This window comes from Genypterus blacodes, unplaced genomic scaffold (assembly GCF_046128005.1).
Source record: "Genypterus blacodes isolate CSIRO-AG114 ecotype Tasmania unplaced genomic scaffold, CSIRO-AGI_Gbla_v1 ptg000480l_1, whole genome shotgun sequence".
Classification (NCBI taxonomy): Eukaryota; Metazoa; Chordata; class Actinopteri; order Ophidiiformes; family Ophidiidae; genus Genypterus; species Genypterus blacodes.
The window spans coordinates 76,976-97,798 of record NW_027467241.1 but is presented as its reverse complement, the minus strand read 5'-3'; the positions used below and the strand labels follow the sequence as shown (position 1 = coordinate 97,798).

General features: G+C 46.6%; 1 long non-coding RNA gene and 43 other non-coding genes across 47 annotated transcripts; all 44 read right to left on the bottom strand.

Annotated features, from left to right (window-relative positions):
* Positions 1–17: 17 nt before the first annotated feature.
* On the bottom strand, positions 18–18,693 carry LOC142990165 (uncharacterized). 4 transcript variants are annotated; one of them, XR_012960757.1, is made up of 4 exons: positions 18,577–18,693; positions 18,338–18,406; positions 910–1,143; positions 18–155 (listed from the first exon to the last, which is right to left on the bottom strand). It is a non-coding gene; the product is annotated as an uncharacterized LOC142990165 (long non-coding RNA). The 4 variants fall into 4 exon arrangements; XR_012960756.1 differs by having other exon boundaries at positions 18,338–18,693; XR_012960755.1 differs by lacking the exon at positions 18,338–18,406.
* Positions 2,839–2,909, bottom strand: trnag-gcc (transfer RNA glycine (anticodon GCC)). Its single transcript has one exon. It is a non-coding gene; the product is annotated as a tRNA-Gly (tRNA).
* trnag-gcc (transfer RNA glycine (anticodon GCC)) lies at positions 3,179–3,249 on the bottom strand. Its single transcript has one exon. It is a non-coding gene; the product is annotated as a tRNA-Gly (tRNA).
* On the bottom strand, positions 3,517–3,587 carry trnag-gcc (transfer RNA glycine (anticodon GCC)). Its single transcript has one exon. It is a non-coding gene; the product is annotated as a tRNA-Gly (tRNA).
* trnag-gcc (transfer RNA glycine (anticodon GCC)) lies at positions 3,865–3,935 on the bottom strand. Its single transcript has one exon. It is a non-coding gene; the product is annotated as a tRNA-Gly (tRNA).
* trnag-gcc (transfer RNA glycine (anticodon GCC)) lies at positions 4,213–4,283 on the bottom strand. The gene has a single exon. It is a non-coding gene; the product is annotated as a tRNA-Gly (tRNA).
* On the bottom strand, positions 4,561–4,631 carry trnag-gcc (transfer RNA glycine (anticodon GCC)). The gene has a single exon. It is a non-coding gene; the product is annotated as a tRNA-Gly (tRNA).
* trnag-gcc (transfer RNA glycine (anticodon GCC)) lies at positions 4,901–4,971 on the bottom strand. The gene has a single exon. It is a non-coding gene; the product is annotated as a tRNA-Gly (tRNA).
* On the bottom strand, positions 5,241–5,311 carry trnag-gcc (transfer RNA glycine (anticodon GCC)). The gene has a single exon. It is a non-coding gene; the product is annotated as a tRNA-Gly (tRNA).
* Positions 5,581–5,651, bottom strand: trnag-gcc (transfer RNA glycine (anticodon GCC)). The gene has a single exon. It is a non-coding gene; the product is annotated as a tRNA-Gly (tRNA).
* trnag-gcc (transfer RNA glycine (anticodon GCC)) lies at positions 5,921–5,991 on the bottom strand. The gene has a single exon. It is a non-coding gene; the product is annotated as a tRNA-Gly (tRNA).
* On the bottom strand, positions 6,261–6,331 carry trnag-gcc (transfer RNA glycine (anticodon GCC)). The gene has a single exon. It is a non-coding gene; the product is annotated as a tRNA-Gly (tRNA).
* Positions 6,609–6,679, bottom strand: trnag-gcc (transfer RNA glycine (anticodon GCC)). Its single transcript has one exon. It is a non-coding gene; the product is annotated as a tRNA-Gly (tRNA).
* On the bottom strand, positions 6,949–7,019 carry trnag-gcc (transfer RNA glycine (anticodon GCC)). The gene has a single exon. It is a non-coding gene; the product is annotated as a tRNA-Gly (tRNA).
* Positions 7,288–7,358, bottom strand: trnag-gcc (transfer RNA glycine (anticodon GCC)). The gene has a single exon. It is a non-coding gene; the product is annotated as a tRNA-Gly (tRNA).
* On the bottom strand, positions 7,636–7,706 carry trnag-gcc (transfer RNA glycine (anticodon GCC)). Its single transcript has one exon. It is a non-coding gene; the product is annotated as a tRNA-Gly (tRNA).
* Positions 7,984–8,054, bottom strand: trnag-gcc (transfer RNA glycine (anticodon GCC)). The gene has a single exon. It is a non-coding gene; the product is annotated as a tRNA-Gly (tRNA).
* trnag-gcc (transfer RNA glycine (anticodon GCC)) lies at positions 8,324–8,394 on the bottom strand. Its single transcript has one exon. It is a non-coding gene; the product is annotated as a tRNA-Gly (tRNA).
* trnag-gcc (transfer RNA glycine (anticodon GCC)) lies at positions 8,664–8,734 on the bottom strand. Its single transcript has one exon. It is a non-coding gene; the product is annotated as a tRNA-Gly (tRNA).
* On the bottom strand, positions 9,004–9,074 carry trnag-gcc (transfer RNA glycine (anticodon GCC)). The gene has a single exon. It is a non-coding gene; the product is annotated as a tRNA-Gly (tRNA).
* trnag-gcc (transfer RNA glycine (anticodon GCC)) lies at positions 9,344–9,414 on the bottom strand. The gene has a single exon. It is a non-coding gene; the product is annotated as a tRNA-Gly (tRNA).
* trnag-gcc (transfer RNA glycine (anticodon GCC)) lies at positions 9,684–9,754 on the bottom strand. Its single transcript has one exon. It is a non-coding gene; the product is annotated as a tRNA-Gly (tRNA).
* Positions 10,032–10,102, bottom strand: trnag-gcc (transfer RNA glycine (anticodon GCC)). Its single transcript has one exon. It is a non-coding gene; the product is annotated as a tRNA-Gly (tRNA).
* Positions 10,372–10,442, bottom strand: trnag-gcc (transfer RNA glycine (anticodon GCC)). The gene has a single exon. It is a non-coding gene; the product is annotated as a tRNA-Gly (tRNA).
* trnag-gcc (transfer RNA glycine (anticodon GCC)) lies at positions 10,712–10,782 on the bottom strand. The gene has a single exon. It is a non-coding gene; the product is annotated as a tRNA-Gly (tRNA).
* On the bottom strand, positions 11,060–11,130 carry trnag-gcc (transfer RNA glycine (anticodon GCC)). Its single transcript has one exon. It is a non-coding gene; the product is annotated as a tRNA-Gly (tRNA).
* Positions 11,408–11,478, bottom strand: trnag-gcc (transfer RNA glycine (anticodon GCC)). Its single transcript has one exon. It is a non-coding gene; the product is annotated as a tRNA-Gly (tRNA).
* On the bottom strand, positions 11,756–11,826 carry trnag-ccc (transfer RNA glycine (anticodon CCC)). The gene has a single exon. It is a non-coding gene; the product is annotated as a tRNA-Gly (tRNA).
* trnag-gcc (transfer RNA glycine (anticodon GCC)) lies at positions 12,104–12,174 on the bottom strand. Its single transcript has one exon. It is a non-coding gene; the product is annotated as a tRNA-Gly (tRNA).
* Positions 12,444–12,514, bottom strand: trnag-gcc (transfer RNA glycine (anticodon GCC)). Its single transcript has one exon. It is a non-coding gene; the product is annotated as a tRNA-Gly (tRNA).
* On the bottom strand, positions 12,784–12,854 carry trnag-gcc (transfer RNA glycine (anticodon GCC)). Its single transcript has one exon. It is a non-coding gene; the product is annotated as a tRNA-Gly (tRNA).
* trnag-gcc (transfer RNA glycine (anticodon GCC)) lies at positions 13,124–13,194 on the bottom strand. Its single transcript has one exon. It is a non-coding gene; the product is annotated as a tRNA-Gly (tRNA).
* Positions 13,472–13,542, bottom strand: trnag-gcc (transfer RNA glycine (anticodon GCC)). The gene has a single exon. It is a non-coding gene; the product is annotated as a tRNA-Gly (tRNA).
* Positions 13,815–13,885, bottom strand: trnag-gcc (transfer RNA glycine (anticodon GCC)). Its single transcript has one exon. It is a non-coding gene; the product is annotated as a tRNA-Gly (tRNA).
* trnag-gcc (transfer RNA glycine (anticodon GCC)) lies at positions 14,163–14,233 on the bottom strand. The gene has a single exon. It is a non-coding gene; the product is annotated as a tRNA-Gly (tRNA).
* trnag-gcc (transfer RNA glycine (anticodon GCC)) lies at positions 14,511–14,581 on the bottom strand. Its single transcript has one exon. It is a non-coding gene; the product is annotated as a tRNA-Gly (tRNA).
* trnag-gcc (transfer RNA glycine (anticodon GCC)) lies at positions 14,851–14,921 on the bottom strand. The gene has a single exon. It is a non-coding gene; the product is annotated as a tRNA-Gly (tRNA).
* On the bottom strand, positions 15,191–15,261 carry trnag-gcc (transfer RNA glycine (anticodon GCC)). The gene has a single exon. It is a non-coding gene; the product is annotated as a tRNA-Gly (tRNA).
* Positions 15,531–15,601, bottom strand: trnag-gcc (transfer RNA glycine (anticodon GCC)). The gene has a single exon. It is a non-coding gene; the product is annotated as a tRNA-Gly (tRNA).
* Positions 15,879–15,949, bottom strand: trnag-gcc (transfer RNA glycine (anticodon GCC)). The gene has a single exon. It is a non-coding gene; the product is annotated as a tRNA-Gly (tRNA).
* Positions 16,227–16,297, bottom strand: trnag-gcc (transfer RNA glycine (anticodon GCC)). The gene has a single exon. It is a non-coding gene; the product is annotated as a tRNA-Gly (tRNA).
* trnag-gcc (transfer RNA glycine (anticodon GCC)) lies at positions 16,575–16,645 on the bottom strand. The gene has a single exon. It is a non-coding gene; the product is annotated as a tRNA-Gly (tRNA).
* On the bottom strand, positions 16,923–16,993 carry trnag-gcc (transfer RNA glycine (anticodon GCC)). The gene has a single exon. It is a non-coding gene; the product is annotated as a tRNA-Gly (tRNA).
* Positions 18,694–19,039: 346 nt separating the features above from the next.
* Positions 19,040–19,121, bottom strand: trnas-gcu (transfer RNA serine (anticodon GCU)). Its single transcript has one exon. It is a non-coding gene; the product is annotated as a tRNA-Ser (tRNA).
* Between the last annotated feature and the right edge of the window lie 1,702 nt (positions 19,122–20,823).

Below are 20,823 nucleotides of genomic sequence, written 5' to 3'. Positions count from 1 at the left end.
CTCTATGCCGAATCGTTCCCTGACAGATGCTCGCATGGCAAGAGAGGCCGGTGGTACGCAGCCGATACAGTCCAGCAGAGGCAGGCAGGGACACGCACCTACTGCACTGGTCACCTTACAGGTAAACACAGGGAGGCAGCATAGGGCAAAGCAGCCTGTACACACACACACACACACACACACACACAAACACACACAAATAAATACCATTATGATTTATTTTGTATTACTTTACACACATCTGTCGAGTGCAGGCACTAACAGTCTCCCATGTCTTGCCAGCAGTCACACAGGCCCGTGCTCCACTGCCCTGCCTGCTGAACCTTGCTCTCCGGCTGAATTTGGATCACCTGGGCTTGTTGGGACATAGCTGAGGGGTCTGTCCAGGACCACAGAACAGAGGAAGAAATCCAATCAAATTATAACTAAGCAACAAGGAAGGAAGGTGGATTTCAGGCCAAAGACAAAGGCAAGAATGTTTTTCTGTGTATGGCTATCATATTCATCTACCTTGCACAAATTCTTCATTTTTAAAACATTTTTTATTATTTAAATTGAAAGAAATTACAAAATTTCCCAGGTGATAGTTTGATGTGAGTGAAGTTGACCTCAAGCACAAGCATCATGTAATGAAAAATAGTGGCAGCAACTACGTATCTCAGTCAAAAAGAGCAACCATAACAGTAGAGGTGTGTGCTGAAAGCAAACTCCCACACCTTGCACTCTCTGCACTCCCTGTGTTATTCTTTAGCTGTGTAGCCTCTACTTTACTGACATGAAAACTAACTAATTTCTTATACAACATTCATTGTTCAGACCCAAACCACAGCTCTTTGAAGAATAGATTGGTTTTTGGGTCCAGACTGGAAATCCAACAAGGTTTATTTTAGTAAGAACATAATAACTTACTTGTTTTCGTTCCGTAATAGTATTGGAAATCCCTGGCAGTCCAATAATTGGGCCCAGAGGGATGAAGACTCTTTCAGTCGTCTGTCTTTGAATGTCACATTTGCATGTGCTCTCCCGTGTTTTGGTGTAAACACAAAACAAGCCAGGAGCTCATGTTCCCATGACACTTTCTTCTTGCTGATCTCCGGTATTCCACAGTTTGTTCAAAGGATCAGCAACATCATGGATTTTAGTCTGCAAGAAAGTCTTCTGTGTAAATTCATTTGCTCTGTGTCAGCATTTACCCCCATGGAGACAAGTCAGCTCCATAATAATGTTACTGGCTGCTTCTGAGCTCTATCTCACTCACGTAAGGACTTAGAGCAGGGTATTCAATTAGAATGTAAACAGGTCCAGTTAGAGAAAGCCCAGTGGTTGTATCAACATTGGTGTGTAATCAATACCGGACTGTCAAATCAAATGAATTCAATACAATTCAAAAAAGTTTTGACAGTATTTATTGCCATGTTACATAGAACATATATGTAACAAGTGAAAGTAGGGCTGCATTTCAAAATAAGTTTAAATATAAAATAAATTTAATGTGAAAAATGTTCTAATAAAGTGCTTGACTTAAATAAACTTAAACTTAAATAAAATAAAGGGAGCCAAAGCTTGAATTTTCCATTTTCTGTTTCACATCTTAACCCAACATGAGTCAAGTACAATTCATAATTTCAAAAACGGCTCATCAACAGACAACATTTACAGACCTTTTGCTCAATGTGACATGTCAACTGAGCGATTGAGCTTAGAAATTGCGGCTATTCAGAACAGGCAATTCAAACATGCACTGGGAATTACATACAAGCACAGTCTTCATTGTTTGGCAAGATGTTTTTATTTTCATTTGTTCACTGAGTCATGGAAAATTCTACCACTGAACCACCAATGCCTGTTGAGACCCACATTTGGCAGAGAAGGTGATGTTGCTGGAGTGGTAGGGGGAAAATGGATGGGAAATATATTTTGGCCTACCATAACATGGATGAATCATTCCATAAAAGCATTTTTTTTTCAAATTCCGCTATGTGCCCTAAAGCCCATATCTTGGACAAGGAAGAAGCCACAGAGCAGAAATTTCACACACAGCCTCTGGGTGGCACGGGGATCAATTGGCATGAGTTTGAAGAAAATTCAAATTTTAGTAAAAAATTTCAGAAGATGTAAGGGGAGGACCCTTATCAAATTTTACATTTTTCGGACAGGCCATATCTTGGCCTAGGAAAGAAACCTAAAGCCAGAAATTCATACACAACTTCCACGTGGCACAAGGATCCATTCATGACAATTTGGAGCAATTTTGACAATTTTGACCAAATTCCAAATCTTTTTTTTTTAAACTGTGAAAGGTTACCGGGGGAGACACTGTTTCACAATGTAAGAAAAACAGGACTGCTAGGTTGTAACCCACTTTTGGCCTTACCATAACATAGATGAATCATTCTTTAAAAGCATTTTTCTTTTCAAATACCGCTGTGTGCCTTAGAGCCCATATCTTAGACAAGGAAGAAGCCACAGAGCAGAAATTTCTCACACAGCCTCTGGGTGGCACAAGGATCCATTGGCATGAGTTTGGAAAAAAAAAATCTTTTATTCCAAAATTTCGAAAGAAAATCAAATTTTACAATTTTCGGAAAGGCTATATCTTGGCCTAGAAAAGAAACCAAAAGCCAGAAATTCATACACAACATCCCCATGTCACTGGGATTCATTGATGCAAGTTTGGAGCAATTTTGTCCAATTTTTTTTTTTTTTAAATCTGTGAAAGGTTTACCGGGGAGACACTGCTTCACAATCCAGGAAAACAGGGTTGCTGGGTTGACTTTCCTGCAAGAGGCCAGCCCCACTGCAGTAGAGGGCCATCTTCCCAGGCATTCAAAATGTCACTGCATTGGCCGGGAATCGGACCCGGGTCTCCCGCGTGGCAGGCGAGAATTCTACCACTGAACCACCAATGCCTGTTGACACCCCAACTTTGGCAGAGAACATCATGTTGCTGGAGTAGTGGGGAAAATGGATGGGAGGTATATTTAAGGCCTTACCATAACATGGAAGAACCATTCTTTAAAAGCAGCTTTGTATCCAATACCTCTATCTGCCTTGACTGAGAAAGCTTTACAGGCGGGGCACCACTGTTTTACAATGTAAGAAAAACAGGGTTGCCTTTCCTGCAAGAGGCCATACCACTGTAGTAGAGGGCCATCTTCCCAGGCATTCTAAATGACATTGCATTGGCCGGGAATCGGACCCGGGTCTCCCGCGTGGCAGGCGAGAATTCTACCACTGAACCACCAATATGTTGATACCCCAACTTTGGCAGAGAACGTCATGTTGCTGGAGTAGTGGGGAAAATGGATGGGAAGTATATTTTAGGCCTTACCGCAACATGGATGACCCATTCTTTAAAAGCAGCTTTGTATCCAATACCTCTATCTGCCTTGACTGAGAAAGCTTTACAGGCGGGGCACCACTGTTTTACAATGTAAGAAAAACAGGGTTGCCTTTCCTGCAAGAGGCCATACCACTGTAGTAGAGGGCCATCTTCCCAGGCATTCTAAATGACATTGCATTGGCCGGGAATCGGACCCGGGTCTCCCGCGTGGCAGGCGAGAATTCTACCACTGAACCACCAATGCCTGTTGAGACCCCAACTTTGGCAGAGAATGTCATGTTGCTGGAGGAGTGGGGAAAATGGATGGGAAGTATATTTTAGGCCTTACCGCAACATGGATGACCCATTCTTTAAAAGCAGCTTTGTATCCAATACCTCTATCTGCCTTGACTGAGAAAGCTTTACAGGCGGGGCACCACTGTTTTACAATGTAAGAAAAACAGGGTTGGTGGGTTGCCTTTCCTGCAAGAGGCCATACCACTGTAGTAGAGGGCCATCTTCCCAGGCATTCTAAAAGTCATTGCATTGGCCGGGAATCGGACCCGGGTCTCCCGCGTGGCAGGCGAGAATTCTACCACTGAACCACCAATGCCTGTTGAGACCACAACTTTGGCAGAGAACGTCATGTTGCTGGAGTTGTGGGGAAAATGGATGGGAAGTATATTTTAGGCCTTACCACAACATGGATGAACCATTCTTTAAAAGCAGCTTTGTATCCAATACCTCTATCTGCCTTGACTGAGAAAGCTTTACAGGCGGGGCACCACTGTTTTACAATGTAAGAAAAACAGGGTTGGTGGGTTGACTTTCCTGCAAGAGGCCATACCACTGTAGTAGAGGGCCATCTTCCCAGGCATTCTAAATGTCATTGCATTGGCCGGGAATCGGACCCGGGTCTCCCACGTGGCAGGCGAGAATTCTACCACTGAACCACCAATGCCTGTTGAGACCCCAACTTTGGCAGAGAACGTCATGTTGCTGGAGTAGTGGGGAAAATGGATGGGAAGTATATTTTAGGCCTTACCGCAACATGGATGACCCATTCTTTAAAAGCAGCTTTGTATCCAATACCTCTATCTGCCTTGACTGAGAAAGCTTTACAGGCGGGGCACCACTGTTTTACAATGTAAGAAAAACAGGGTTGGTGGGTTGCCTTTCCTGCAAGAGGCCATACCACTGTAGTAGAGGGCCATCTTCCCAGGCATTCTAAATGTCATTGCATTGGCCGGGAATCGGACCCGGGTCTCCCGCGTGGCAGGCGAGAATTCTACCACTGAACCACCAATGCCTGTTGACACCCCAACTTTGGCAGAGAACGTCATGTTGCTGGAGTTGTGGGGAAAATGGATGGGAAGTATATTTTAGGCCTTACCACAACATGGATGAACCATTCTTTAAAAGCAGCTTTGTATCCAATACCTCTATCTGCCTTGACTGAGAAAGCTTTACAGGCGGGGCACCACTGTTTTACAATGTAAGAAAAACAGGGTTGCCTTTCCTGCAAGAGGCCATACCACTGTAGTAGAGGGCCATCTTCCCAGGCATTCTAAATGTCATTGCATTGGCCGGGAATCGGACCCGGGTCTCCCACATGGCAGGCGAGAGTTCTACCACTGAACCACCAATGCCTGTTGACACCCCAACTTTGGCAGAGAACGTCATGTTGCTGGAGTAGTGGGGAAAATGGATGGGAAGTATATTGTAGGCCTTACCACAACATGGATGAACCATTCTTTAAAAGCAGCTTTGTATCCAATACCTCTATCTGCCTTGACTGAGAAAGCTTTACAGGCGGGGCACCACTGTTTTACAATGTAAGAAAAACAGGGTTGCCTTTCCTGCAAGAGGCCATACCACTGTAGTAGAGGGCCATCTTCCCAGGCATTCTAAATGTCATTGCATTGGCCGGGAATCGGACCCGGGTCTCCCGCGTGGCAGGCGAGAATTCTACCACTGAACCACCAATGCCTGTTGAGACCCCAACTTTGGCAGAGAACGTCATGTTGCTGGAGTTGTGGGGAAAATGGATGGGAAGTATATTTTAGGCCTTACCACAACATGGATGAACCATTCTTTAAAAGCAGCTTTGTATCCAATACCTCTATCTGCCTTGACTGAGAAAGCTTTACAGGCGGGGCACCACTGTTTTACAATGTAAGAAAAACAGGGTTGCCTTTCCTGCAAGAGGCCATACCACTGTAGTAGAGGGCCATCTTCCCAGGCATTTTAAAAGTCATTGCATTGGCCGGGAATCGGACCCGGGTCTCTCGCGTGGCAGGCGAGAATTCTACCACTGAACCACCAATGCCTGTTGACACCCCAAATTTGGCAGAGAACGTCATGTTGCTGGAGTAGTGGGGAAAATGGATGGGAAGTATATTGTAGGCCTTACCACAACATGGATGAACCATTCTTTAAAAGCAGCTTTGTATCCAATACCTCTATCTGCCTTGACTGAAAAAGCTTTACAGGCGGGGCACCACTGTTTTACAATGTAAGAAAAACAGGGTTGCCTTTCCTGCAAGAGGCCATACCACTGTAGTAGAGGGCCATCTTCCCAGGCATTCTAAATGTCATTGCATTGGCCGGGAATCGGACCCGGGTCTCCCGCGTGGCAGGCGAGAATTCTACCACTGAACCACCAATGCCTGTTGAGAGCCCAACTTTGGCAGAGAATGTCATGTTGCTGGAGTTGTGGGGAAAATGGATGAGAAGTATATTTTAGGCCTTACCACAACATGGATGAACCATTCTTTAAAAGCAGCTTTGTATCCAATACCTCTATCTGCCTTGACTGAGAAAGCTTTACAGGCGGGGCACCACTGTTTTACAATGTAAGAAAAACAGGGTTGCCTTTCCTGCAAGAGGCCATACCACTGTAGTAGAGGGCCATCTTCCCAGGCATTCTAAATGTCATTGCATTGGCCGGGAATCGGACCCGGATCTCCCGCGTGGCAGGCGAGAATTCTACCACTGAACCACCAATGCCTGTTGACACCCCAACTTTGGCAGAGAACGTCATGTTGCTGGAGTAGTGGGGAAAATGGATGGGAAGTATATTGTAGGCCTTACCACAACATGGATGAACCATTCTTTAAAAGCAGCTTTGTATCCAATACCTCTATCTGCCTTGACTGAGAAAGCTTTACAGGCGGGGCACCACTGTTTTACAATGTAAGAAAAACAGGGTTGGTGGGTTGCCTTTCCTGCAAGAGGCCATACCACTGTAGTAGAGGGCCATCTTCCCAGGCATTCTAAATGTCATTGCATTGGCCGGGAATCGGACCCGGGTCTCCCGCGTGGCAGGCGAGAATTCTACCACTGAACCACCAATGCCTGTTGACACCCCAACTTTGGCAGAGAACGTCATGTTGCTGGAGTTGTGGGGAAAATGGATGGGAAGTATATTTTAGGCCTTACCACAACATGGATGAACCATTCTTTAAAAGCAGCTTTGTATCCAATACCTCTATCTGCCTTGACTGAGAAAGCTTTACAGGCGGGGCACCACTGTTTTACAATGTAAGAAAAACAGGGTTGCCTTTCCTGCAAGAGGCCATACCACTGTAGTAGAGGGCCATCTTCCCAGGCATTCTAAATGTCATTGCATTGGCCGGGAATAGGACCCGGGTCTCCCGCGTGGCAGGCGAGAATTCTACCACTGAACCACCAATGCCTGTTGACACCCCAACTTTGGCAGAGAATGTCATGTTGCTGGAGTAGTGGGGAAAATGGATGGGAAGTATATTGTAGGCCTTACCACAACATGGATGAACCATTCTTTAAAAGCAGCTTTGTATCCAATACCTCTATCTGCCTTGACTGAGAAAGCTTTACAGGCGGGGCACCACTGTTTTACAATGTAAGAAAACAGGGTTGCCTTTCCTGCAAGAGGCCATACCACTGTAGTAGAGGGCCATCTTCCCAGGCATTCTAAATGTCATTGCATTGGCCGGGAATCGGACCCGGGTCTCCCGCGTGGCAGGCGAGAATTCTACCACTGAACCACCAATGCCTGTTGAGACCACAACTTTGGCAGAGAACGTCATGTTGCTGGAGTTGTGGGGAAAATGGATGGGAAGTATATTTTAGGCCTTACCACAACATGGATGAACCATTCTTTAAAAGCAGCTTTGTATCCAATACCTCTATCTGCCTTGACTGAGAAAGCTTTACAGGCGGGGCACCACTGTTTTACAATGTAAGAAAAACAGGGTTGGTGGGTTGACTTTCCTGCAAGAGGCCATACCACTGTAGTAGAGGGCCATCTTCCCAGGCATTCTAAATGTCATTGCATTGGCCGGGAATCGGACCCGGGTCTCCCACGTGGCAGGCGAGAATTCTACCACTGAACCACCAATGCCTGTTGAGACCCCAACTTTGGCAGAGAACGTCATGTTGCTGGAGTAGTGGGGAAAATGGATGGGAAGTATATTTTAGGCCTTACCGCAACATGGATGACCCATTCTTTAAAAGCAGCTTTGTATCCAATACCTCTATCTGCCTTGACTGAGAAAGCTTTACAGGCGGGGCACCACTGTTTTACAATGTAAGAAAAACAGGGTTGGTGGGTTGCCTTTCCTGCAAGAGGCCATACCACTGTAGTAGAGGGCCATCTTCCCAGGCATTCTAAATGTCATTGCATTGGCCGGGAATCGGACCCGGGTCTCCCGCGTGGCAGGCGAGAATTCTACCACTGAACCACCAATGCCTGTTGACACCCCAACTTTGGCAGAGAACGTCATGTTGCTGGAGTTGTGGGGAAAATGGATGGGAAGTATATTTTAGGCCTTACCACAACATGGATGAACCATTCTTTAAAAGCAGCTTTGTATCCAATACCTCTATCTGCCTTGACTGAGAAAGCTTTACAGGCGGGGCACCACTGTTTTACAATGTAAGAAAAACAGGGTTGCCTTTCCTGCAAGAGGCCATACCACTGTAGTAGAGGGCCATCTTCCCAGGCATTCTAAATGTCATTGCATTGGCCGGGAATCGGACCCGGATCTCCCGCGTGGCAGGCGAGAATTCTACCACTGAACCACCAATGCCTGTTGACACCCCAACTTTGGCAGAGAACGTCATGTTGCTGGAGTAGTGGGGAAAATGGATGGGAAGTATATTGTAGGCCTTACCACAACATGGATGAACCATTCTTTAAAAGCAGCTTTGTATCCAATACCTCTATCTGCCTTGACTGAGAAAGCTTTACAGGCGGGGCACCACTGTTTTACAATGTAAGAAAAACAGGGTTGCCTTTCCTGCAAGAGGCCATACCACTGTAGTAGAGGGCCATCTTCCCAGGCATTCTAAATGTCATTGCATTGGCCGGGAATCGGACCCGGGTCTCCCGCGTGGCAGGCGAGAATTCTACCACTGAACCACCAATGCCTGTTGAGACCCCAACTTTGGCAGAGAACGTCATGTTGCTGGAGTTGTGGGGAAAATGGATGGGAAGTATATTTTAGGCCTTACCACAACATGGATGAACCATTCTTTAAAAGCAGCTTTGTATCCAATACCTCTATCTGCCTTGACTGAGAAAGCTTTACAGGCGGGGCACCACTGTTTTACAATGTAAGAAAAACAGGGTTGCCTTTCCTGCAAGAGGCCATACCACTGTAGTAGAGGGCCATCTTCCCAGGCATTTTAAAAGTCATTGCATTGGCCGGGAATCGGACCCGGGTCTCCCGCGTGGCAGGCGAGAATTCTACCACTGAACCACCAATGCCTGTTGACACCCCAAATTTGGCAGAGAACGTCATGTTGCTGGAGTAGTGGGGAAAATGGATGGGAAGTATATTGTAGGCCTTACCACAACATGGATGAACCATTCTTTAAAAGCAGCTTTGTATCCAATACCTCCATCTGCCTTGACTGAAAAAGCTTTACAGGCGGGGCACCACTGTTTTACAATGTAAGAAAAACAGGGTTGCCTTTCCTGCAAGAGGCCATACCACTGTAGTAGAGGGCCATCTTCCCAGGCATTCTAAATGTCATTGCATTGGCCGGGAATCGGACCCGGGTCTCCCGCGTGGCAGGCGAGAATTCTACCACTGAACCACCAATGCCTGTTGAGAGCCCCACTTTGGCAGAGAATGTCATGTTGCTGGAGTTGTGGGGAAAATGGATGAGAAGTATATTTTAGGCCTTACCACAACATGGATGAACCATTCTTTAAAAGCAGCTTTGTATCCAATACCTCTATCTGCCTTGACTGAGAAAGCTTTACAGGCGGGGCACCACTGTTTTACAATGTAAGAAAAACAGGGTTGCCTTTCCTGCAAGAGGCCATACCACTGTAGTAGAGGGCCATCTTCCCAGGCATTCTAAATGTCATTGCATTGGCCGGGAATCGGACCCGGATCTCCCGCGTGGCAGGCGAGAATTCTACCACTGAACCACCAATGCCTGTTGACACCCCAACTTTGGCAGAGAACGTCATGTTGCTGGAGTAGTGGGGAAAATGGATGGGAAGTATATTGTAGGCCTTACCACAACATGGATGAACCATTCTTTAAAAGCAGCTTTGTATCCAATACCTCTATCTGCCTTGACTGAGAAAGCTTTACAGGCGGGGCACCACTGTTTTACAATGTAAGAAAAACAGGGTTGGTGGGTTGCCTTTCCTGCAAGAGGCCATACCACTGTAGTAGAGGGCCATCTTCCCAGGCATTCTAAATGTCATTGCATTGGCCGGGAATCGGACCCGGGTCTCCCGCGTGGCAGGCGAGAATTCTACCACTGAACCACCAATGCCTGTTGACACCCCAACTTTGGCAGAGAACGTCATGTTGCTGGAGTTGTGGGGAAAATGGATGGGAAGTATATTTTAGGCCTTACCACAACATGGATGAACCATTCTTTAAAAGCAGCTTTGTATCCAATACCTCTATCTGCCTTGACTGAGAAAGCTTTACAGGCGGGGCACCACTGTTTTACAATGTAAGAAAAACAGGGTTGCCTTTCCTGCAAGAGGCCATACCACTGTAGTAGAGGGCCATCTTCCCAGGCATTCTAAATGTCATTGCATTGGCCGGGAATCGGACCCGGGTCTCCCGCGTGGCAGGCGAGAATTCTACCACTGAACCACCAATGCCTGTTGACACCCCAACTTTGGCAGAGAACGTCATGTTGCTGGAGTTGTGGGGAAAATGGATGGGAAGTATATTTTAGGCCTTACCACAACATGGATGAACCATTCTTTAAAAGCAGCTTTGTATCCAATACCTCTATCTGCCTTGACTGAGAAAGCTTTACAGGCGGGGCACCACTGTTTTACAATGTAAGAAAAACAGGGTTGCCTTTCCTGCAAGAGGCCATACCACTGTAGTAGAGGGCCATCTTCCCAGGCATTCTAAATGTCATTGCATTGGCCGGGAATAGGACCCGGGTCTCCCGCGTGGCAGGCGAGAATTCTACCACTGAACCACCAATGCCTGTTGACACCCCAACTTTGGCAGAGAACGTCATGTTGCTGGAGTAGTGGGGAAAATGGATGGAAAGTATATTGTAGGCCTTACCACAACATGGATGAACCATTCTTTAAAAGCAGCTTTGTATCCAATACCTCTATCTGCCTTGACTGAGAAAGCTTTACAGGCGGGGCACCACTGTTTTACAATGTAAGAAAAACAGGGTTGGTGGGTTGCCTTTCCTGCAAGAGGCCATACCACTGTAGTAGAGGGCCATCTTCCCAGGCATTCTAAATGTCATTGCATTGGCCGGGAATCGGACCCGGGTCTCCCGCGTGGCAGGCGAGAATTCTACCACTGAACCACCAATGCCTGTTGAGACCACAACTTTGGCAGAGAACGTCATGTTGCTGGAGTTGTGGGGAAAATGGATGGGAAGTATATTTTAGGCCTTACCACAACATGGATGAACCATTCTTTAAAAGCAGCTTTGTATCCAATACCTCTATCTGCCTTGACTGAGAAAGCTTTACAGGCGGGGCACCACTGTTTTACAATGTAAGAAAAACAGGGTTGGTGGGTTGACTTTCCTGCAAGAGGCCATACCACTGTAGTAGAGGGCCATCTTCCCAGGCATTCTAAATGACATTGCATTGGCCGGGAATCGGACCCGGGTCTCCCGCGTGGCAGGCGAGAATTCTACCACTGAACCACCAATGCCTGTTGAGACCCCAACTTTGGCAGAGAACGTCATGTTGCTGGAGTAGTGGGGAAAATGGATGGGAAGTATATTTAAGGCCTTACCACAACATGGATGAACCATTCTTTAAAAGCAGCTTTGTATCCAATACCTCTATCTGCCTTGAGTGAGAAAGCTTTACAGGCGGAGCACCACTGTTTTACAATGTAAGAAAATCAGGGTTGGTGGGTTGCCTTTCCTGCAAGAGGCCATACCACTGTAGTAGAGGGCCATCTTCCCAGGCATTCTAAAAGTCATTGCATTGGCCGGGAATCGGGCCCGGGTCTCCCGCGTGGGAGGCGAGAATTCTACCACTGAACCACCAATGCCTGTTGAGACCCCATCTTTAGCAGAGAACGTGATGTTGCTGGAGTAGTGGGGAAAATGGATGGGAAGTATATTTTAGGCCTTACCACAACATGGATGAACCATTCTTTAAAAGCAGCTTTGTATGCAATACCTCTATCTGCCTTGAGTGAGAAAGCTTTACAGGCGGGGCACCACTGTTTTACAATGTAAGAAAAACAGGGTTGGTGGGTTGACTTTCCTGCAAGAGGCCATACCACTGTAGTAGAGGGCCATCTTCCCAGGCATTCTAAATGTCATTGCATTGGCCGGGAATCGGACCCGGGTCTCCCGCGTGGCAGGCGAGAATTCTACCACTGAACCACCAATGCCTGTTGAGAGCCCAACTTTGGCAGAGAATGTCATGTTGCTGGAGTTGTGGGGAAAATGGATGAGAACTATATTTTAGGCCTTACCACAACATGGATGAACCATTCTTTAAAAGCAGCTTTGTATCCAATACCTCTATCTGCCTTGACTGAGAAAGCTTTACAGGCGGGGCACCACTGTTTTACAATGTAAGAAAAACAGGGTTGCCTTTCCTGCAAGAGGCCATACCACTGTAGTAGAGGGCCATCTTCCCAGGCATTCTAAAAGTCATTGCATTGGCCGGGAATCGGACCCAGGTCTCCCGCGTGGCAGGCGAGAATTCTACCACTGAACCACCAATGCCTGTTGAGAGCCCCACTTTGGCAGAGAATGTCATGTTGCTGGAGTTGTGGGGAAAATGGATGAGAAGTATATTTTAGGCCTTACCACAACATGGATGAACCATTCTTTAAAAGCAGCTTTGTATCCAATACCTCTATCTGCCTTGACTGAGAAAGCTTTACAGGCGGGGCACCACTGTTTTACAATGTAAGAAAAACAGGGTTGCCTTTCCTGCAAGAGGCCATACCACTGTAGTAGAGGGCCATCTTCCCAGGCATTCTAAATGTCATTGCATTGGCCGGGAATCGGACCCGGATCTCCCGCGTGGCAGGCGAGAAATCTACCACTGAACCACCAATGCCTGTTGACACCCCAACTTTGGCAGAGAACGTCATGTTGCTGGAGTAGTGGGGAAAATGGATGGGAAGTATATTGTAGGCCTTACCACAACATGGATGAACCATTCTTTAAAAGCAGCTTTGTATCCAATACCTCTATCTGCCTTGACTGAGAAAGCTTTACAGGCGGGGCACCACTGTTTTACAATGTAAGAAAAACAGGGTTGCCTTTCCTGCAAGAGGCCATACCACTGTAGTAGAGGGCCATCTTCCCAGGCATTCTAAATGTCATTGCATTGGCCGGGAATCGGACCCGGATCTCCCGCGTGGCAGGCGAGAATTCTACCACTGAACCACCAATGCCTGTTGACACCCCAACTTTGGCAGAGAACGTCATGTTGCTGGAGTAGTGGGGAAAATGGATGGGAAGTATATTGTAGGCCTTACCACAACATGGATGAACCATTCTTTAAAAGCAGCTTTGTATCCAATACCTCTATCTGCCTTGACTGAGAGAGCTTTACAGGCGGGGCACCACTGTTTTACAATGTAAGAAAAACAGGGTTGGTGGGTTGCCTTTCCTGCAAGAGGCCATACCACTGTAGTAGAGGGCCATCTTCCCAGGCATTCTAAATGTCATTGCATTGGCCGGGAATCGGACCCGGGTCTCCCGCGTGGCAGGCGAGAGTTCTACCACTGAACCACCAATGCCTGTTGACACCCGAACTTTGGCAGAGAATGTCATGTTGCTGGAGTAGTGGGGAAAATGGATGGGAAGTATATTGTAGGCCTTACCACAACATGGATGAACCATTCTTTAAAAGCAGCTTTGTATCCAATACCTCTATCTGCCTTGACTGAGAAAGCTTTACAGGCGGCGGGGCACCACTGTTTTACAATGTAAGAAAAACAGGGTTGCCTTTCCTGCAAGAGGCCATACCACTGTAGTAGAGGGCCATCTTCCCAGGCATTCTAAATGTCATTGCATTGGCCGGGAATCGGACCCGGGTCTCCCGCGTGGCAGGCGAGAATTCTACCACTGAACCACCAATGCCTGTTGAGACCACAACTTTGGCAGAGAACGTCATGTTGCTGGAGTTGTGGGGAAAATGGATGGGAAGTATATTTTAGGCCTTACCACAACATGGATGAACCATTCTTTAAAAGCAGCTTTGTATCCAATACCTCTATCTGCCTTGACTGAGAAAGCTTTACAGGCGGGGCACCACTGTTTTACAATGTAAGAAAAACAGGGTTGGTGGGTTGACTTTCCTGCAAGAGGCCATACCACTGTAGTAGAGGGCCATCTTCCCAGGCATTCTAAATGTCATTGCATTGGCCGGGAATCGGACCCGGGTCTCCCACGTGGCAGGCGAGAATTCTACCACTGAACCACCAATGCCTGTTGAGACCCCAACTTTGGCAGAGAACGTCATGTTGCTGGAGTAGTGGGGAAAATGGATGGGAAGTATATTTTAGGCCTTACCGCAACATGGATGACCCATTCTTTAAAAGCAGCTTTGTATCCAATACCTCTATCTGCCTTGACTGAGAAAGCTTTACAGGCGGGGCACCACTGTTTTACAATGTAAGAAAAACAGGGTTGGTGGGTTGCCTTTCCTGCAAGAGGCCATACCACTGTAGTAGAGGGCCATCTTCCCAGGCATTCTAAATGTCATTGCATTGGCCGGGAATCGGACCCGGGTCTCCCGCGTGGCAGGCGAGAATTCTACCACTGAACCACCAATGCCTGTTGACACCCCAACTTTGGCAGAGAACGTCATGTTGCTGGAGTTGTGGGGAAAATGGATGGGAAGTATATTTTAGGCCTTACCACAACATGGATGAACCATTCTTTAAAAGCAGCTTTGTATCCAATACCTCTATCTGCCTTGACTGAGAAAGCTTTACAGGCGGGGCACCACTGTTTTACAATGTAAGAAAAACAGGGTTGCCTTTCCTGCAAGAGGCCATACCACTGTAGTAGAGGGCCATCTTCCCAGGCATTCTAAATGTCATTGCATTGGCCGGGAATCGGACCCGGGTCTCCCGCGTGGCAGGCGAGAATTCTACCACTGAACCACCAATGCCTGTTGACACCCCAACTTTGGCAGAGAACGTCATGTTGCTGGAGTAGTGGGGAAAATGGATGGGAAGTATATTGTAGGCCTTACCACAACATGGATGAACCATTCTTTAAAAGCAGCTTTGTATCCAATACCTCTATCTGCCTTGACTGAGAAAGCTTTACAGGCGGGGCACCACTGTTTTACAATGTAAGAAAAACAGGGTTGCCTTTCCTGCAAGAGGCCATACCACTGTAGTAGAGGGCCATCTTCCCAGGCATTCTAAATGTCATTGCATTGGCCGGGAATCGGACCCGGGTCTCCCGCGTGGCAGGCGAGAATTCTACCACTGAACCACCAATGCCTGTTGAGACCCCAACTTTGGCAGAGAACGTCATGTTGCTGGAGTTGTGGGGAAAATGGATGGGAAGTATATTTTAGGCCTTACCACAACATGGATGAACCATTCTTTAAAAGCAGCTTTGTATCCAATACCTCTATCTGCCTTGACTGAGAAAGCTTTACAGGCGGGGCACCACTGTTTTACAATGTAAGAAAAACAGGGTTGCCTTTCCTGCAAGAGGCCATACCACTGTAGTAGAGGGCCATCTTCCCAGGCATTCTAAATGTCATTGCATTGGCCGGGAATCGGACCCGGGTCTCCCGCGTGGCAGGCAAGAATTCTACCACTGAACCACCAATGCCTGTTGAGACCCCAACTTTGGCAGAGAACGTCATGTTGCTGGAGTAGTGGGGAAAATGGATGGGAAGTATATTTTAGGCCTTACCGCAACATGGATGACCCATTCTTTAAAAGCAGCTTTGTATCCAATACCTCTATCTGCCTTGACTGAGAAAGCTTTACAGGCGGGGCACCACTGTTTTACAATGTAAGAAAAACAGGGTTGGTGGGTTGCCTTTCCTGCAAGAGGCCATACCACTGTAGTAGAGGGCCATCTTCCCAGGCATTCTAAAAGTCATTGCATTGGCCGGGAATAGGACCCGGGTCTCCCGCGTGGCAGGCGAGAATTCTACCACTGAACCACCAATGCCTGTTGACACCCCAACTTTGGCAGAGAACGTCATGTTGCTGGAGTAGTGGGGAAAATGGATGGGAAGTATATTTTAGGCCTTACCACAACATGGATGAACCATTCTTTAAAAGCAGCTTTGTATCCAATACCTCTATCTGCCTTGACTGAGAAAGCTTTACAGGCGGGGCACCACTGTTTTACAATGTAAGAAAATCAGGGTTGGTGGGTTGCCTTTCCTGCAAGAGGCCATACCACTGTAGTAGAGGGCCATCTTCCCAGGCATTCTAAAAGTCATTGCATTGGCCGGGAATCGGACCCGGGTCTCCCGCGTGGCAGGCGAGAATTCTACCACTGAACCACCAATGCCTGTTGACACCCCAACTTTGGCAGAGAACGTCATGTTGCTGGAGTAGTGGGGAAAATGGATGGGAAGTTTATTTTAGGCCTTACCACAACATGGATGAACCATTCTTTAAAAGCAGCTTTGTATCCAATACCTCTATCTGCCTTGAGTGAGAAAGCTTTACAGGCGGGGCACCACTGTTTTACAATGTAAGAAAAACAGGGTTGGTGGGTTGACTTTCCTGCAAGAGGCCATACCACTGTAGTAGAGGGCCATCTTCCCAGGCATTCTAAATGACATTGCATTGGCCGGGAATCGGACCCGGGTCTCCCGCGTGGCAGGCGAGAATTCTACCACTGAACCACCAATGCCTGTTGACACCCCAACTTTGGCAGAGAACGTCATGTTGCTGGAGTAGTGGGGAAAATGGATGGGAAGTATATTTAAGGCCTTACCACAACATGGATGAACCATTCTTTAAAAGCAGCTTTGTATCCAATACCTCTATCTGCCTTGAGTGAGAAAGCTTTACAGGCGGAGCACCACTGTTTTACAATGTAAGAAAATCAGGGTTGGTGGGTTGCCTTTCCTGCAAGAGGCCATACCACTGTAGTAGAGGGCCATCTTCCCAGGCATTCTAAAAGTCATTGCATTGGCCGGGAATCGGACCCGGGTCTCCCGCGTGGCAGGCGAGAATTCTACCACTGAACCACCAATGCCTGTTGACACCCCAACTTTGGCAGAGAACGTCATGTTGCTGGAGTAGTGGGGAAAATGGATGGGAAGTATATTTTAGGCCTTACCACAACATGGAAGAACCATTCTTTAAAAGCAGCTTTGTATCCAATACCTCTATCTGCCTTGAGTGAGAAAGCTTTACAGGTGGGGCACCACTGTTTTACAATGTAAGAAAAACAGGGTTGCCTTTCCTGCAAGAGGCCATACCACTGTAGTAGAGGGCCATCTTCCCAGGCATTCTAAATGTCATTGCATTGGCCGGGAATCGGACCAGGGTCTGCTGCGTGGCAGGCCAGAATTCTACCACTGAACCACCAATGCCTGTTGAGACCCCAACTTTGGCAGAGCACCTGATGTTGCTGGAGTAGTGGGGAAAATGGATGGGAAGTATATTTTAGGCCTTACCACAACATGGATGAACCATTCTTTAATTCCGCTATGTGCCCTAAAGCCCATATCTTGGACAAGTAAGAAGCCACAGAGCAGAAATTTCACACACAGCCTCTGGGTGGCACGGGAATCAATTGGCATGAGTTTGGAGAAAATTCAAATTTTGGTCTAGTTTACGAAAAAGGAAAGGTGGAACCCTTATGAATTTAGTTTTTGTTTTTGGATGGGCCATATCGTGGCCTAGGAAACTCACAAGAAACCAGAGATCCATACACAACATCGCCGTGACATGAGGATTCATTGGCAAGTTTGGAGCCATCTTGATCAAATTTCATTATTTTAGATAAGATACTTTTATTTTCCATATTACATGAAATTACATGCAATTGAAATTTGTCTTGCACCACATCTTACCTATCACACACAAAACACATGCATTACAGAGGGGGTGCAGGGCAGCTCTTCTACAGTGCCTGGAGCAGTTGTGGGTTTGGTGCCTTGCTCACTGGCACCTATGAAAACTCCACTTTCTTGGACTGGCAGGGGACGGAGCGGGCCTGGTGGTCCTCGCAGAATATAGCCATGGAGTCACTCAGTGTACAGTCCTTCATCTGATTTATATTAATCTGCATCATTATATCGTCCAGGTTACCTGCATAGTAATGACTGCATTAAGTACATTCTGTTGATGCTGCTTTGGGTTTGGAGCTTTTGGTTCTCTAAGGTTAAGTGCTCATCTAAAGATAACATGGAAATAGCAATGTGTATATACTGTATAACAATGTATCACAGCATAAACACGATGTGCATATTTATGGATATGGATGAACAGGCAAACTACACTTAAAACATGATTTATTGCAATCAGATACTAATGAATATATCTACAGCCATTAACAGCTGTCATCTATCTAGATAACATAGTGTATATTTACCTTAAAACTGTAGGTACTGTAGGCAAGCCCACCATAGCTCACAGTGGGACACTGCAGCGCATAAACACACTGAATGTGACGTTATCAATATGAATCATAATAGGTTAAGTAGTTTAATCATGATGAGTTACCGTAACTATCAGATTAATGTCGAGACGGTTCGACATTACCCGTCACTGGTAATTTAGCAAACTACCGTAACTACGATTACCTGAGCCGATCATTTCACCACTACTTACTTTAACTGCAGCGAATACTTCAGAAGAAGAGGACGACAAAAGCAAAACTATTTCACGGTTACTAACTTTGTAACGTTCTGTCGTAGTTCCGTAACTCCTTCGTACCGCAGCGTCGCTTCCGTGTTTCGCAACGAAAATGGAGCGCCGCGACGCGATTGGCTGACACAGGTCAACGGCGCCGCGACGCTATTGGCTGACACGGGGGCGGCAAGCTCCGAGCGCGGCGTGATTGGCCGATGCTCCAATCTTGACTTTGCAGCCATTGGCCGAAGAGTCACGATGTCAGATGTGTGTGACAAGTTAGAAATGATGGAACCCGTATGATGCCAGTACAAGTTGCGTTGCGTTGGTTGGTGAATTCAGAGATTGAAAGATTGCTTTTAATGCCTCCTCCTTGTCTGCTCCTGACGTGATGTAACATCATTACCCTGTAGAAGACGTGTCTGCACAAAAACGACCTTTTCGACGAGGATGGGATTCGAACCCACGCGTGCAGAGCACAATGGATTAGCAGTCCATCGCCTTAACCACTCGGCCACCTCGTCACGTGTCATAATGTGTTATTGGAACAGATTCAAAACTGCACAATCCCGCTGCTGATAAACTGACCGAAGAATAGTCTATTACTTATCCTTTTGATTGAATAATTAGTGTTATTGAGAAAGAAATTTAGTTTGATTACTTACAGCAGAAGAATGTAATTATCAGACGGTAACTTTCCTCCCTTTCTTTCTGACTAAAGTACACTAACCATTGCCAATGACGTCATAGATCTAAAGAGACGTTAAAACGTTCCCGCTGCCGTCACAAATCACGTCTACCTCCATCCCTGAAAGACTAATCTCCATGGATTAACAGACCTGAGCTCTGAGCTAACAGATCTAGTCTTCTGGAGAGAGAAAGAGAAGAGAGACAACAGAGGAAAGGAGAAAGAATCCATGCAGATACAGAACACTTTGATCCTGGGGCCAGATTATAACATAAACACACAGAAAGACAAAGAAAATTGGCTCTGTAGAACATTGAGGACTGTGTGACTATCGAGGATCAGGAAGATTAGAAGGGCTGTGATAGATTTGACCTGGAAATCTATGGTAAGATATTTCTGTTATTTAATTTGAAATGAATCTTTACTTTACTGTTTAGTTCTGCTATACTAATGACTGATTCACTTTAATTCCAGTCTTTTGGGGAATAATAGGAAAATCAATAGAATAGAGCTCAGATAATGACAGGAGGCTCAAAATGGAGCTTTTCAATTACAATTCTGATGAGTTCTACAGTCAAAATGCTGTAAGTGACTGCTAACACCCTAGTCATGAAATGATCAAATCCCTCCTCCCCTCCGTCTTTCTGGCTCTGCTTCCTGTTCAGAGTATGTCCAGTGAGCAGTTAGACTCAGTGGGAGTCAGAGTGGAGTCTCTCCTGACTGATGCCAGAAGGATGCAGACGCAGTGCTGTGAACACGCCGACCTGCTCTCACCGGCTGCCAGACAGCTGAGAGAGGAGTCGGCCACCCTGAGGGAGCTGTGTGAGGCCACCCAGCTCGACATGGAGCTCATCCGCAGGGAGCTCGACGTACTCATGGAGACCAAAGCTGCCTTTGATGCCAGAGAGAGGCAGGCACGTACACTCAGCAAGAGGCTGTGAGAGAGGAGGGAAACGACAGAATGAGGAGGAAGAGGCAAGATAAGAGGCTCCCTTTGAAACGAGATGTTTGGGTTTAGGAGAAAAGAGGAAAATAGTTTAAGTGGGTCCTAGAAGTCATGGGCAGAGGGAGAGAGGCTCTGTAAGTACGTCTGTGAGAGGAAAGAAATGTGACGAGATGTGACGATCTATGGAGGAGAGAAACAACAGAGTTCAAAAGAAACCTGCACTTATCTTCCCTTTCCTCCTCCTCACTTACATTGTTAAATAAACATTATAACATTCTCTGTTTCTTTTCATTTCCTGTTACTTAGATGAGGCATTAATGAGGGAACCCACAGTGCACTTTACTGAGGCTGAGCAGGGAGAAGAGAAATTATTAACAGAACACACACACACACACACACACACACACACACACACACACACACACACACACACACACACACACACACACACACACACACACACACACACACACACACACACACACACACACACACACACACACACACACACACACACACACACACACACACACACACACACACACACACACAGAGAGAGAAAGACACACACACACACAGAAAGACAGAGAGA